This window comes from Sminthopsis crassicaudata, chromosome 1 (genome assembly GCF_048593235.1).
Source record: "Sminthopsis crassicaudata isolate SCR6 chromosome 1, ASM4859323v1, whole genome shotgun sequence".
In the NCBI taxonomy this organism is placed as follows: domain Eukaryota; kingdom Metazoa; phylum Chordata; class Mammalia; order Dasyuromorphia; family Dasyuridae; genus Sminthopsis; species Sminthopsis crassicaudata.
Window position 1 is genome coordinate 470,615,626 of NC_133617.1, and position 14,710 is coordinate 470,630,335.

Genomic DNA, 14,710 nt, shown 5'->3' on the forward strand with positions numbered 1-14,710 from the left:
AAGGGAAATCCTACAGTGATTACCCCTAAATACTGTAGCTCATAAACCCCTCAAGTGGATGCAACCCAATAACAAATAGTCTCAGGTCTTTGGAATATATATATATATAAATATAAAAAAATATATATATATATTTATATATATTTATATATATATATATATATATGTATATTTTTACTAAAATAGCAGATTAAATACAATAGTTCCAAAATATTTTCCCAAAAAGCAACAACAAAAATAAACCTGGGGCATACTTTCTCAGAAATCTCAGATCATGAGAGTAAAGATAAATGCAAGCTTAAAATAAAATGATAGTAAGGTACATCTGTAGAGAACAAATGTAGCAAAATCAATTTCTAATTCTAGAATAGCAAGGCTTAATGTCCTTTCTCTAGAAAGTGCTTAAGAAATGCACTGTGGGGTGGGAGTATCAGTGTTAATGATGGACAAACCCATTCTGCTGCTAGGTTGGGATAGCTCTCTTTAGAACACTGCATCTCTGATATCTGGGTGACTTTTCTGGGCTTGTTCCTTACAAGGCACAGACTTTTCAGAATGTGTTGGGTAGAACAGTGTGCTTGATCTTTAGGCTGGCTCCTAATAGAGCACTGAATTTTACCTTTGACCTTTTGGATTAGAAAAGCTGCTTAGTCACTGGGCTAGTTCCTCACAGGCCAAGGAATGTCTATGCTGGACAGGTCAATCTACTGGATTCTCAGTGTTTACAATTCAATGGACAGCTACAATTTCCATTATCTTAGAAATGAATGAGTGTTACAGTGCTCTTTCAATCAGTGTTATAGTAAGTACTCATTCAGAGAGGACAGAAATCTTCAGTTTAGGATTTGAGAAAGCTCCTTTAGTTTTACTTCTCAGGCCCTACTTTTGAAGCTTCATCTTTCCAGATCGGAAGTGAGAAAGGTGGACCTTTGCTGTTCAGTAGTTCTTTGTATTTCAGAACCGGGTTCCTTCAGTAAACATTAGTTTAACTTTTAAAAACCATACAGCTGCATTTCCTAGATTCCTATTGGGTTTTATACAGGATGAATGATTTGGAATAAAGTACAGAGGCCTTCTATGTCTTGCAGGAAATTCGTAATGTTTATTTGAACTTTTATATGAATTTGAGTTACTCAAAATATCAGAATCCTTACTAACATATAGAATGTTTCACTTACACCTGAAATGGCCTCATCCACACAATTTACTGTCTCCATTATTGACCCTAAAGATCTTCAATTTTTCTGAAGTCTAAATAAAATCTAACTTGAAAATGACCTCTGTTATTAGATGATGACTGAAATTCCACAATGAGAAACCAATTCCTTAGCTTTAATTCTTTGTCCTCTATTTAAACACAAATAACTTTAGGTAAGGTCTCTCATTATAATTAGTCATTTACATATATCAGTATTAATGAGTTGATAAGTTCTTTCCCAAAGGCAGTATTTGATGGATAAAGAAAAAAAAGTGGGTGAAACTACTGAAAATTTAACAAAAGTAGGGGTGAAGTATTAAGGAATTGGACAGTGAGGAAAAAAAAAAGGAAGAATCCCAAAGACAAATTTTCCTTATAACACAAAATCTGACCCAGGTCAGGTCTACCTTCAAGGGAAAAAAAAACAAAGAACTCTTTTGAAAGGAAGAAATCAATAATCAAAATTTAATTACATGAAAATTTTCCTAATAGGTATACCATAAAGAATAGTTATTTATCTTCATTGAGGAGACAAGAAATGTGATGCCCATCATATATATATAAAAAGTCACACACACACAATTTCTATGATAACCATATTAGCAGGGTTGGGGGAGGGACAATAAAAATAAAGGAAAAAATTATGTTTCAAATTGAACTCTATGCCCAGTTTTTGGTAGATTGCATTTTTTAATAGAGTCCCTTAGAGATGTGGGAGATCATCACATTGATTAGAGTTACTAAATCCTCACAGTTGATGTGGAACTGAGGCAATTAATGATTTTTACTGATTTGTTCAAACTTCATAGTAGGGAAGTTTGAACAAATCAGTAAAAATCATTAATTGCTTCAGTTCCAGTGCCTACTATATAGAGAAGGCCAGACTGACCTGGAAATCAGAATCAACCAAGCATGAGTCAGAGTATACCTTAAAATGATGACATCACAAACTCCTTGCAATATTTGTGTGCTGAACCCAGCAATCCCCTCTTGTCTACAGAAACAACTCAGACTGGCTTACATCAACTCTCAGCCCAATGACCAAACCTGATATGGCCACAATAGTCCTTTCTGAAAAACAACCTAGCCCAAAGATAACATTGTGCAATTACCCCCTACCCCTTGTAATTTTTATTTTGCCTAAGTGCATGTAAGTTCTAGCTGTGGTCCCATTTATATATATGTCTGCCTTCTCAGAAGAAATAAACCCACAGATACGACCTAACTCTTTCTTTCTTAGACTGAGCCATGGAAAAGGTTGACATTGATTACCATTACAATATTGCTTTTACTTTGTTCATCATTTTACTGGTTCTGCTTACTTTTACTTAGCAATTCACCCATCTTTTCATTTTGAATTTATTTGAATTTTCCTGGATTAAATATATTTCATGTAAGAATATTGTTAGGTTTTGCTTTTTGATGTTTTCTGTAATTGGAGAATTAGAGAATCTAGTACATTTTCATTTTCATATCTTCTTTTTGCCTATATTGCTTTTATCTGAGCTGGCACTGGCTGGCCTCTCTAGTAACCTTTTGCCTTACCTCTTCTCCTTTTCCTGTGGATAGCCCTGTCAGAACCAAAGATATATGAACTCCCAAAAGTGGTGATATGATTCTTTTTCTCCCCAAACCTTTCTCTCTTATCTTTCCTATTACCATCTTTAGCTAGTCTTTCAGAGGAAAGTATATACAATCTTATTTCAATAATTAAACTAAATAATTTTAAGAGCATTCTAAAATAAAGTTTCTTCTAACTTATTTTATTAACTTTGTAAGTTTCTTGGACTTATTTTTTTGTCAATGGTAGGAAATTAACATGATTTAACTAGCTTTTAGCCTTTTTCCTTATTTTTTCTCCTCAGTATTTCTGAAACAACCTTTCAAAACCTTTAATGATTTAGATTATATAATATTCTGAAGTTTCTCAAATTTCATTAGCAACTGGTTTACCTTGATTTGTGTGTTTGAACTATTTTAAATACTTCTCTTTTTGTCTTAGAAATTTATTATTCTGAAATCTTTAAATGGATACATCTGTAAATTTTTTAATGTCTGCTTCTCAAATATCATTTTCCTGATTTTATGGAACATATTGAGTTTTGTTGGGAAGATAATTCTGGGCTTATGGCCCATGCATTTTAATTTTGCTTATGTTCTATTTCAATTTTTTCCAATTTTCCCTTGTTTTCTTTGTAAAATTCTCAAGGTTTGAGGAAAAATACACATTCAACTATAGTTAGTAGAAACTATGTGCTTAATCACAGTGAAAAGTTCTCTGCCAAGACAACCTGGCAAATAAAATTTTGCCAGTTCATCAGAAATGTTTGTTAGGCAATACATCTCAGAAAATAAAGAGGGTTAGCATCATTCCACTGGCCCCAACTAATGAAGTAGCTATTTGATGAGATAAGTGGTATAACAGGAAAAGTCCTAAATAGCCTCAGTACTTATTTACCTTGCACAATAAGTTTGTCTCTCTGGCCTTATTTTTCATATTTGTGAAATAGTATTTGAACTAGATGATCAGAAAATTCCCTTCAAGTCAAAAAACATATTTTACCTACTATGTTCTGGGGCAAGTCTAAGCTTGAGTAGTCCAATTGCTTTTTTGACTTGAGAGTTAAAATACAAGAACTGATTTTTTAAAATGCAATTAAAAACCAATTTATTAATTAAAAGATTAAAAAAAATCAACATCAAAGTTAAAAGGATACAACATGTTACTTTCTACTATCTCCATAATTACCTAGTTAAAGAACTCAGGAAAACATTTCACCATTCAACATCTGCAATTCATAGTATTACAAGTATATACTCTGATGGTATTCCTCCTTTTTTATACTTCAAGTAACAAAATAGTCAAATGGCCTGCCTCTCTTAAAGAACCAATTTAGTTCACCTGCCACTGGAGTCAGATGTATGTATATGCATATACCTATACATATAGCCATATATATACTTACATATACATATGTATATGTGTCTGCATGTAAATACATATTTATACACACATATAGTGTATATATCATATACATATATGATAGTGGAACTACCCATAAAAAAGATAAAAGGAAGAATGAAGAGTAGGGTGAAAAGGGAAAAGATCAAGAAAGTTCCATCTAGGTTTTGGAAGCCTAGCTACTCCTTCCAGTGATAGCCTAGCTACTCCTTCCAGTGATAGCACCCCCCTCAATGCCCATGTAAGACCAATAAAGCTTCTACTACATAAATTGAAGATACAAAGATAAAAAAATAATATAATCCATTGAGAAACAAAAAATTCTCTGGTCAACTACAAAAGTCAATATTAACATAGCAACAAAGTTAAAGAAAACATAGTTCCTTTCTATTAAATTGCTTTGGGGCAATTTGTTTTTATTGTTATTCTGAACCTGACAAAAATTAAGAAATATGAAGATTTCCAGACATAAAGAAAAACAGGAAAAGGAAATTATATATGAAATTGTTATTCTTTGTTATTTCCTCATTTTAAAAATGTACTAGAAATTTAACAATTAGTTTCAAAGCTGTGCTATTTATCTTTTTCTGAACTTCCTTCTCTTATCTTCTATGCCTTTTTAAACATGGTTCATGATTGTTTTTCTTTTCTTTCTTTTTTTGGTATCACTGTCATTATCATCTATCTTTTCTCAATTCCCTTGAGTTATTGTTCCATTATTCAGGTATTTCTGATTCTTCATGACCCCATGAACGAATAGCATTCCAAATCCTTCTCTCTGCTACTCTCTCAAAGTCTCTCCAAGTTTATGTTCATTGGTTCCATGATACTATCTATTCCTTTCATTCTGTCATCCATTTTTCCTTTTTCCTTCAATCTTTCCCAACATCAGGACCTTTTCCAATGAATCCTATCTTCTCATTATGTAGCAAAAATATTTAATCTTCAGCTTCAATATTTTACCTATCAGTGAATAACCTGAAATATTGACTGAGTTGAGCTCCTTGTTGTTCAAGAGACTCTCAAAAATCTCCTCAACTTTCCTTATAATCCAACTCTTACAGCCATATACTCTAGAAAAACCATAGCTTTGGCTATGATTTTTGTTGGCAAGCTGATGTTTTTGTTTTTAGTATGCTGTCCAGATTTGCTATAGCTTTCCTTCCAAGGAACATGTATCTTTTAATTTCATGACTTCAGTCACCATCTGCAATTATCTTTGAGAGAAAAGATCATAAAAATATCACCGATTACTTAAGTAAACTCCACTGAATGGATAGGACTCAAAAATTAGGGGTAGTATAGTGCATTTAATCAGGGATCCTTCATACCCAGTAAATTTAGTAGTAGTTATAGCAACTTCAGTTACCTTCAAATGATTAGGGCACTATCACCCAAAACAACCTCTCATATAATTTATTACATTTCTTTATAGATTTCTTTATTTTGGGGGTTCAAAATGAAAGTATGTGGGTTATGATTTTAACATGTGTATGTGTGTAGTCCCTTGCAAAATCAATTGTAGTATATATGACATCTATATGTCACAAACATTAATATAAACATCAACATTTAAAATAAGACTGATTATCTTAACATCACAAGAAATTATTCCACAGTAAAAGCAATACACAAGAACATGTATTTGACATTGCACAATTGAAAGAAAGAATTCTTAAGTTAATATTGACTATCCCATTGATTTCCATTAGCTTAGAAAGCCAAGCCTGATTAATAAGTTTAGATTTAAAAATTTACAATTATTATAGTAAGAGATTAAGTTCCTCATTTTTACAGAATGCCTGCAGAGCTGAAATGACATGCTCAGTTTCTCAAATTGTGGTAGTCAAGTTCCCCATTCTTTAAGTCTTTGAACCATATTCCTCTTCTTTCATCTGGCTTAACAATTTCATGCTAACAATTGTAACTGTTGTAATGCTACAACTGTAGACAGACAATTTAATGATGATGACATCCCCCAAATGCATGTAATACCATCCTTCCTAACTTGTCAGAAGCTCAGTCTTATAAACTGACTTACTTCCTTATTCTTGTTATACTTCCCTATTCCTATAAATCCTATGAATAATCATTAATGTCATAAATATGTATTAATTTCAGGAACATAGTTCCTCTTTATTGACTATAAAAATGCTCTATAAAATTCAGTTTGTCTTTGGTTCTTGAGAGGCCATTGACCCCTTTATTAGTGATTGTTAACATTACTAATAAACTGATGTTTTACTTAGAATCTAAGCTTTCAAAAATTCTACCCCAATATAGTGTAAAACACACCTTGATAATCTACTTTAATGGCTGAATATCTAAATTACCTGCAGGGCATGTAACATGCATACATTATGACAGTATTTATATGTCCAGGGAGTGTGGGTGTTCTAGGAAGAATAACACCTTCAGTGTAAAGGCTTCTCAAATGCTTTTCATGGCTGCTTTCCTGCTTGTAGTCTACCTGTGTCCCAACTCTCACCTGTGGCTCCAAGAAGCAGAAATAGGAACAGCAGCCACATCCTGGTAAAACTAAACCAGACTGAGGAAAGCTGTCTACCCCAGGTATAAGAAAAATTTTTCTTTGGTGGAACAGTTTGATATGAACAATTTGTTTCGGTAGTCATGAAGGCAGCTAAAGTAGGTGCTGTGGAACACTTAGAGCTTGGTCAGACATCCAAGATGCCAGCCTTATTCACTGCATCCTGGGCCATCACCAGCCATCCTGACATCTATTTTATTACTGGCCTTTAATGACTCCGGAAGAGAGAGTGAGACTGATGATTTTGTGCAACTCTAACTCACTTAAATCCAATTATTACACAAGTTAAGACATTCCCCTGGGCCTCTTTGAAAATGAAGGATAGACAACAAATTACATGTGCAGAATATAAAAGAAAATACAGATTATTCGCAAAAATGTAAAAATAAACCACAGTTTGTTGTTATGTTCAATTGTGTTCAGACTGTGGTTTGCCATTTCCTTCTTCACTGTGTCCTCATTTTTATAGCTGAGAAACTGAGGTAAATTGGGGTTAAGTGATTTCCCCAGGGTTATACAGCTACCAAGTATCTGAGGCCAGATTTGAACTCAGGTTTTCCTAATTCTAAGCCCAGTACTCTATCCTCTGTACTATCTAGAAATGAATGTATTAGCTAAGATGCAACTAAATAACCAGCAAAAATGTGTAGCTAACAGAACATTCATGATGTTAACAATAAATAAATAAATAAATAGATGGAGGCAGCAAATAATAAAATAGAAGCATAACTCAGAAACATGTAATATTTGCATAAATATAAATGTATCTATATATCTTAACACATATAAATCACACATATAAGGCATATGTTATATGAGCAAACATTATTATCATCTGACTATATGTGCAATTATTTCTCCAATTTCACTTGTGATAGTATTAGAATGATTATTGGTTGAATGGATCTTTATATTTACATTATTTTATTTTATTCATACTTTACTGTCCTGATGCCTGAAATAGTTAATGATTAGGGGGGATAGATGGTGAGGCTGCTAAATGGTACAGTGAATACAGAGTTGGACTTGGGACCAAGAAGACCTGGATTCAATTCCAGTCTGAGACACTTCCTAGAAATATGACCCTGAGCAAATAACCTGTTTCTTCTGTTTTCTCAACCATCAAATGGGGATAATATTAGCACCTACCTCCATGATTGTTGTGACGGTCTAGTGAAATAATATGACCCTGAGCAAATAACCTCTGTCTGTTTTCTCAACTATCAAATGAGGATAATAATAGCACCTATCTCCTAGGATTATTATGAGAGTCCAAAAAAATAATATTTGTAAAGGTTTTGGCTTAGCTCAGTACCTAGTGCACAAGTGGAGCTATCTAAATACTAGATGTTATTATTATTATTACATCATAATCATCATCTTTGGATTTAATAAATTTGCACTGATAAATTTGATCTAATAAAGGACCAGCAGGTTATCAAAATTTTCAGACTCCATGAATTATCTTTATAATTTAGGAGTCTCTACAATTGAAGTTCTAAGCAGAAAAAAGTGTTGTATCTGGGTTTATTCTGTCTGAACTGGTATTTTCAGTACCAGTTTTCAGTTCAAGACAAGTTTATTGAATTATAATACATAGTATCTTTCATCATTTGAAACTCCAAAACATGTAGAAACTTGAGAAATTTTCTGGTTTGCAATTTTAGATTCTTGGATATACTTGGTAAAATATATTATCACTAAGATGTGTCAGGTTTTTACTACTTTATTACAGAGATAAAAATTTGATGTAGAAAGTTCAAAAGTTTTCTTAACACCTCCATTCTCCAATTACACAGAGTGAGTTGTTAGTATTTTTCTCTGGATACATCAAACACAGATATCATTCTTTTTTTTAGTTTTGTTTTGCTGAGGCAATTGGGGTTAAGTGACTTGCCCAAGGCCACACAGCTAGGAAGTGTTAATTGTCTGAGGCCAGATTTGAATTCAGTTCTCCTGACTTCAAAGCTGATGCTCTATCCATTGTACCAAGTAGCTGCCCCAGATCTCATACTTCTTAATCATGACTGCCACCATTTTGGGTCAGCAGGACCTGTTTCTACTTCATTCTCTCAATCCATGTAATACTACATGTAGTACTACTACATGTAGTAGTCATCATGTAGTACTTTCATGGTCATAAAATCATACATATTAGTGTTGTAGATAAGGAATTTATGGGGAGATTTTTTTTTAATGTAAAAGGAGGCTGAAAAGGGGGACATGTTTTTCTGGTTTCAGAAATTTGGCAAGTGAAATTTCTAGATTTGTCGTTATATGTTGTATAGCACTCAAGGGTTGAATTATTGGGTAACCAATATGTAATGAGAAAAATACCCTAACTCTCCATGTCAGTTAAGATAGTTTTTCCTTTAAAATGTATTGAAACTGTCCTTGACTTGATGGCTTTGAGGGACTAATTGTTATCACTTCCTGATAGCCTGTGTACAAAATAACCATAAACACTTGCAGCCTCAAACTGAGGATTGGATGGTTGCCCTGATGGACAATTGAGAGGTAGGAAAGCTTTGGTTAGGATAGTTAATTTATGTCAACCTTATTGATTATTCTCCTCCTATTATGGCTAAATAAATTTTCTTTTGTTAACAGTTGAATAACCTATTAGTACTTGATTCCAAGAGAATTTAAACTACCAGGGTATTGGCCTGGGTTGGAATCAGCCTGGAATAATTGATGGACTCAGGCAGAAGTGGGATGAAATGATCTTGTCAAAGTGAGGGATAAGGAGGGCAGGAAACAGAACCCACATTGGCCTCCATATTTCTGGTAGTGCTTTTGGTGATGTCTCAAGAGAGAGAAGTTGTTTACCACATGGTGTATCACCCTCTCCAAATCCTGGGAGATTAGATAGGAATTGTAGTCATTCAAAAAGGAGAGAACATTATAAATGTACCTTGTGACATTAATAACTGTATCACGAAGAAAACTACAGCAATCTGCTGGTGGCTGAATTCATAAAATTTCAACTATATGAGGGTGATGGTTAGAGTAATCTCTAGGACCATCACCTTATAGACTTATCTAGATCAGGGCCTACCTCTTCAACCCCAAGACTATAATTTTGTATAATCTGAGAAACTGTTAAAGGAACTTATTGGGCATTCAGGAAGTCATGAAGAATTCATGTAAAGTTCACCCTCTCCTTTCTAAAATTATTTTTTCCCATTACATGTAAAAATAATTTAAAAAAATTTTTTTTAATTTGAGTTTTCAATTGTACCATGTGGACTTTGTTGAGAGCCATTTGAAAAGAGATTGCTTAATTCTCCCTGATGCCTGGAGACCTTTCTGAAATAGGAAATATGGGCAAATGTGCCAGTTGTTGGTTCTCTCTCTCTCTCTCTCTCTCTCTCTCTGGACTTCAGTAAAGTTCAGGTCCCAGGAACCCTCCCCCATATTGGCAGGAATGGTTATTATGGGAGATAGAACATATGTGGTAGCTTAGAAACTTCTATGTCTTTTGTTTTGTTTTGAGTGGGTTTTGTGTTTCTGTCTAGCAAAGGAGGCCAGAATAAGGTTTGGATACAGAGCTATCATTCAGCCTGTTTTAATAGGCAAAGTAAGATTCCAGATGTGGAAATACAGATTAATAGAAATGTTCTGCTCCTGAATAGGTTAGAGTTAGACTCAGGCACAGAAAAGCAATGATCACTCTAGCATAGCATGATAGAATAAGGTTCCAGCAGTATCAGTACCTACAGTGTTTTTGCTTTTAACCTAGTGAAGGCAGAACCAGAACAAGATTTTGAACAAGATCCAATTATAAAATTATTATCAGCTGCCTAAGAATTGCCTAAGAGTAGTATAAACCCATTTTATTCTTATTAAATAGTACATTCAGACATAAACCATGAGCTTATGGCCTCTGAGGCAAGTCTTGAGTTTGGGATGGAGGCCACTTCCTGTTTCTATTTTCTTTCCTTTAGTATAAGGTTTTGTGACATCTCAAAAGGTATCTGGTGTATTCCCTTCCTGGACTCCTGGTTACTGTTTTCTGGAATAGTTACAGTGGCAAAAGTAGTTACTGGCCAAAAGAGAAAGTGACCCAATAAGAAAGAACAAAAAGAAATAGCCTATTTGATGTTGATTAGGTTTATTTAGTAGAGATAAAATATATAATCCATAATTTTCAGTCCTTAAAAAGAAAACACAAATACTCTCAACTGATTATATAAGTAGTGATAAGTTATGGATTCTGTTCTAATCATTCAATGATCTTTTATTGATGAGAATTACCTCTTTTGTGTGGGAATAAATCTATCTATTCTGTCTCTATTTCATGGTGTTTTTTCTCTGGGTATCTTTTTACATTACCCTCTTGTTGGGAGAAGAACTTTTGACTAGAGCCAAAAATAGAATTGTTTCCCTGGAAGCTGCAGTGGGGGTGGAATTTAGCTTTTCCCTACTGAGAAGACAGGCAATGCTAAAGCCATGAATCCAAGACAAATCTCCAGGGTAGATACAGGACAGGGATTATCACAGGTTCCTAGTTCCTGTGGTCTCAGCCAAGTAGTGCCTGGTGAGTCACTGTACTAGATTTTTATATATGTAACATCTAATATAAATGCCATATGCATAGAGAAAAATGTGTGTGCACACGAATGTATTTAATGGAAGAAAACACAAATTCAACAATTATCTTACTAAATATGAGTGAGTTAATTTTACTAGAAAAAATTTTAAGAAATCATAGAAGAGAAGAAAATGAGTATAGAGCCAAGAAATTGACCCAAAGCTATGCCCAGCTGCTATGCTATTAATAGGAAACTTTCAGGCTTTTCTTTTCTTCTGCCAGAAAATACTGATATCCTCCCAGCTTTGGTTTGTGTCATAAGAAGTCATGGGTGAAAAATTTTAGTGCTTTGTGGATGTGATGCTAATATGTTTCTGACCTTAGGCTCTGAGGTTTAATCACTGAACACATTGTCTTTTGCTGCTGTTCAGTCATTTCAGTCATGTCCAACTCTTCATTGACCCCCTTTGGAGTTTTCTTGGTAAAAGTACTAGAGTGATTTTGCTATTTCCTTCTCCAGTTCAATTTACAGATGAAGAACCTGAGGCAAACAGGGTAAAGGTGATGCGGTGAGTGGTAGTGAAGAGTTGCAAGAATTGAAGTGGGGAATCCCCTCTGGTGGGAGATGCAGGTCCAATGCGAAAGAATTCAAAAACCCAAAATCTGTGGAAAAAAGGATTTGTTGGCACTGAGAAGCCAGCTTTGCTAAGAAGACAGACTTCTCAATGGGTAAGGTCCTGTCAGAGAAATAACAAAGATTAACACTGAGAACAGGGTATCTTCACAGTGGGCAGAAGTGCCAAGAAGAGAGCTTTCTTGGCCAGGCTAATTCCTGTTTTTGACTTCTGCAGAGATTTGGAGTTCAGAACTGCCTTTTATTAACAGTCTGAGGTGGGGTCTTCCATTCCAAATTGAATGAGATTCCTTCAAAATTGTCACCACTCAGAACTTAGATTTCCAGCTGAAAAGAGATTATTTATCTTGGCATTTAGAGCCACTCAATAGGAACATTAGGCTGAGATCTCCAACTCACTGAGACCATTTAACTGGGAATTTGAGCTACTGGGAGTGATCACTCAATAGAGGGTGTGACCACATCTCTGGCCAAATCTCCAACTGAATGAGACCATTTAACTTGTGTCTGGGAAAGGTCTTTCCCCAGGGAAGAGCTTGAGACCCCTTCACCCTTCTTTTACAGATTAAAGGGGACACAGTTTCAGGATTCACTCCCTGTCAAAGTGACTTACCTAATGTTGGATTTAAACCCAGATCTTCCTGAGTCCAAGCATGGTGCTCTTTCCTCTGTGTCACCTAAGCAGCTCCAAGCAAATTGTTAACACTCCTTTATTTTTTCTAGATAATAACAACATACTAACATACATCAGAAGGTGAACTTACAATCTTGATTTTCTTATTGCAGTAGTGTTGAGGGATGAAATACCCTAATAACGTTTGGGGGTTCCCAGGTTGGTGTCACAATACAGAATTCACAGTCCCAGTCTCTAAGTTAAGTTGGGGAAAAAAGGATTTATTTTGATGGCTGAGATTCTCAGTGGGTTAGATGCCTGATTGGAAATAGCAAAGAATTGAAAGACAGAGAACAACTTTATCCAGTCTTCTATAGCCTAAGACTAAGGAGTACATGTTGATTCTATGATCTGAGGTTAAGGAGTAATCTTCAGATGAATTAAAGGTGGAAGGTGACAGGGCTAAACAGTGGTCAGAATCAAGAGAGTTTCCTGAAACAGACTTCAAGCCAGAAGAATTAGGGTTTCCTGACCCAGCCCCTCCCCCCTAAAAGTCAGGGGACCAAAGAATCCTATCATATCAGTAGGTCATGGTGCTATTCAGTCACTCAACAACCTTTTTTAAGTGCTTATTATTGCCAAGCACTAGGGTTTAAAAAAGAAAGGTTAAAAACATCATCCTATCATTAAGGACTTTACATTTTAAAGCTAGACTAAAATGGTGGTGTGAGAAGTAGAGTTAAGAAGGCTTACAATCTTCATTCCCTATATTTTCTTTGCATATTTTGCAATTGTTGCTTGAAAAGTATGAAATAAGAGTTTTTATTTCTTAGTTTTTTTCTTTTTTTGTATCTTGTTATATTCTTCTCTCTTGCATTCTAATTATGTATTCTTTTGTAAAAGCCATGCAACTATATTTCCATATTAACCATATTGTCCAAAAAAGCAAAAAAAAAAAAAAAAAAAAAGAAAGAAGAAAAAAGTGAAAAATATGCTTCACCCTTCACTCAAAGTTTACCAATCTTCTCTCTGGAGATGGATAAACATTTATTTTTAAATATGAGTCTTTTGGAATTATTATGCATCATTGTAGTGATTAGCTAAGTCTTTCACAGTTGATCATCTTACAATGTTGCTACTACTGTGTACAATATTCTTTTGGTCCTGCTCAATTTGCATCAGTTAACATAAACTTTCCAGATTTTTCTGAAACCCTCCCCTTCCTCATTTCAGTAAGTATCCTATGATGTTCCACAATTAATTCTTTCTGGTTGGAGAAGTTCAGAATAAAAATGGGGACTTGTGGGTAATGCTTTAATAAACAAATTATAAACCAGAACAAGTTTAAGAACTGTGTAGAGCACTAGACATAAAACAATGTATCTGAGAATCTTAGTAAAAAAAAAAAAAAAAAAAAAAAAAAAAAGTGAAGGCAAAATTAGGGGATGTGAGAGAAAAGATGCAACTTGTACTCAAGTTGGGAAATAAACACAAGAATGATAAGGTGAATAAGACCCCAGTGAAAGGCCATGTCCTTGCTTGCCACCCATTGTCTAAGTTTGTGATAGGGAGGGGCATAGGGAGATGTCAAGCCTCAGAAGTTTTTTGTATTTGATAAAAAGTCCTTTCTTTCTCTTTATAAATTGTGAGTTCAAAAGGAACTTTGCTCACCTTATAATATCATAATGATGCTTTTGCCCTTTGACTGAAAGATGGCCTAAGCCTGTGAATTCTTTCTGACAACTCCCTATCTTTATGACTTCTTATACTGCATCAAGAAGAAGTAGAAAAGGAGGACTAGTCAGACTGCAGAACCATACTAAGCAAAGCAGACTTCAGATTCTAGAAGAAACCAGGAAAAACATTTCTCATTTTCAGTAGCTCTAGAAATGTTAATGAAGTCTGTTTGGGCCAGTTCTCTAAAAGAGAATTTGGGAGTTAAAGATTATACCTCTTAGCTCCTTCCCCCAATCCTCTCCAAATATTTCTCAAAGAAATCTATGTTTCACAATTAGCCAAATAATTCTAGTTTGATCATGGAGTTATTCTGCTCAAAAGTTAGCTTTTGCAAATTGTAGTACCAAAGTAAATACAAGTGACAAATACAAACAAATCAGTTTTTCCCTTGTTTTGGTGAAAGTGATAAATTGTACAGCCTTAAAGGATTTGAGAGATCATCTAGTCTGCACTTAACAGAGGAGGGAAAGGAGACTAGATAGGT